Here is a 2,752-nt window from a genome sequence, read left to right on the forward strand (position 1 = left end):
AAGTGAGCTCCCCAGGCCACTTAGGACTAAGTCTGGGCTTTGATAGTCTCATTGGCCTGTGCATGACGTGTCAGGACTGGGCAGTGGGAGGTTGGCCCTGAGGAATCTTGGCGGGCTCCTCCAGACACATCTTGAACACAACGCACCCCTCACACGCGCCCCTTTGTCTCCTGGCACAGATGTTTCCCGTTGTCCAAACTCATCTCTGTTTCTCCTGACGACTACTAACTAGACCATTACAGCAACCACTATTTTTGAGGGTACACTAGGGCCGGGCATTATTCTAAGCACCTCATCTAGAGTCACCCATGTAGTTCTGACTCCCATGTTGCAGATGAGGAAACCGAGGGAAAAGCCCCTTGTCCCGGGTCACATAGCTAAGAAGAGGTGGAGCTGGGCTTCACAGGCAGATCTGTGTGACTTTGAATCCTGGGCCTCTTTGCCTTTGGTGGGGCCAGGGGTACTTGTCACAGTGCAGGGGAGGGGGTACTGCCGGTATGTGTGCGTGCTGATTGGAGCACGTGGAAACCACGCCCACTTCCTTTGTCCCTCCATCCCGTGACACCGACGCCCCTCCAGGTCCTCGGACCCGCTCTGTTATTGTATGGCATCTCGTATCCCATCTAAGAAAATTGAATCTCGTCTGCGGATCCTGGGGGGAGTGGGGGAGAGCCTGCAGAACCCACACTTGGCCACAGCCTCAGGCCCCAAAGCTCAGGGACAAAGACTCCAGGGGCCACCAGGGTTGGGTTTTAAGACCTTTAGAGGCCTTAAGCTTTAAACAGCCTGCACAGCCCCTGCCCCCCGCTGGCCATATATAATTAAAATTTAAAACAATACTAAACCATAAAATACGTGTAAGGAAGTCCAACAAAGTTTCAATTTTTCCCAAGATACTACTTTGATGCTTGAAAAAATATATCAAATTCTTTCAAAATTTTTTGCTTTCCCTCTCATGTGCATGCATGGACGCGTGTGCACACTGCTGTTCATGCTGAAGTGCACGCAGGCTGCCTGCCATTCCTGGAATCCAGTACTCTTGCCCTCACTGTGGTCCTCACCCCACCAGCAACGGCCTACATTCTCACCTCCTCTCGGACGCTGCCTTTTTGCTGAGCTTTTGGTTCCTGAGCCCTGCGCTCCCCTCCCCTGGTCCATTTACCTGGGCTAAATTGCCAACCTCTTGGTGGGGAGGGGCTGGCGATTAACTGTCAACCACCCCTCTAAGCCTTGCCCTTGCTACCCCAGGTGTGGTGGGTGGAGAAGCAGCCACACCTGGGAGCTTCTCAGAAATCCACTACCCACCCCCGCCCCCCGCCCCCGGACCTGCTCAGTCAGAATCCACAGTCACACACCTTCCCCAGGAATTCCACGTGCACGTTATAGTTGTAGTAACTCTCAAAAGGTGCTCCCCAGACCAGGAGCATCAGCAACCCGCCCCCCCCGACCGGAACTTGTTAGAAATCCCGATTCTCAGGCCCCACCCCCGTCCTACTGAATCAGAAACTCTAGGGGGCGGGGCCTGGCAATCTGTGTTTGAACAAGCTCTCCAGGTGATTCTGGTAGACTCTGGAGTTGAAGAAGAACTGTTGCTCTACATACATAAAGCAGGAAGCTCTCACAGAAAAGTGTGAGGCCCTTGGATTTCTCTAACCCTGACGAAGATGAGTCCCAGGCGGAACTCAGCCTCTGAAGGGGGTCCTGCACTGTCCTGATGATTATTCAGGCATCTGGGGTAGTCTCTGGGAAATGACGCTTGGTGTTTGGGAGATTTCAGAAGGCTGCCATGTCCAAAGCACTGACTATGTGCTGGGGCTAGCCAGACGCAGTCACAGACATTTCTTCACCTCATCTATAGACCATCCTGTGGGCTAAGAGTTAGTCCACCACCCCCTTTAAAGATGAGGAATCTGAGGCTCAGAGAGGTCAAGTGAGGTATGAAGTGTTTAAGTCCAGATCTGTCCAAACACAAGTTTCATGCCTTGTCCGTAGAACTTCTGTTGCCCAGACTTTAGTGCTCTAGAAACACCGAGTGCTGACCGTATGCCGGACACCATTGTAACTGTGTTACCAATATTAAGCCATTTAATCCCACAACATCCCCATTTTACGGATGAGGAGACTGAGGCCTGGGGAGGCTAACTTACCTGTCCAAGGTCTCACAGCTAATAAGGGGTAGAGTTGAGATTCCAACTGGGGCTGAGTGGCGCCAGAGGCCTCACCTGAAAACCAGAGTGAATTTGTTGTCCCTTTAGAAGCCAAGTACAGGTCAGGCAATGGGAACAAAAGAGGGAGTTTGTTGGCCTTGACAGCTTTATTGAGGTGGTTTATGTTTGATTTCCCCAATTTCCAGCTCAGCTGTTTTGCTCACATCCCCTCCCTCCCAGGCAGAATCAGACCGGGGCTGCAGGCCACTCCCCTGCTCTGTCTAGTGCTTCTCCCACCTCATTCTCCAGGCCCCTTAGGGTCCCCTGTAGCAATCACCCTCAGCTCAGGCTGGTTTTGGGGGCCAGCATCCAGTTGGCCAGCCTGAGGCCCCCAACCACCCAAAAGTCAAGAAAATAGGAATCATATAGGTTCTGGAGTCCCCAGGGGGCAGGGCTAGATGACAGCCAGATGAATGCATCCTCACGGACCCTCCCCATGCTTCCCTCTCCTCAGTATTCTGGTTCTCCACCACCCCCTTTTCCTATTGGACTGCTACCCACCAGGAGCAGTAGGGCCCCGGCTTGGCACAAATTCTAGGACACCA

The sequence above is a fragment of the Mirounga angustirostris genome, unplaced genomic scaffold (assembly GCF_029215605.1).
Source record: "Mirounga angustirostris isolate CCGP_5_RB_7025 unplaced genomic scaffold, mMirAng1.0.hap1 SCAF_11, whole genome shotgun sequence".
Classification (NCBI taxonomy): domain Eukaryota; kingdom Metazoa; phylum Chordata; class Mammalia; order Carnivora; family Phocidae; genus Mirounga; species Mirounga angustirostris.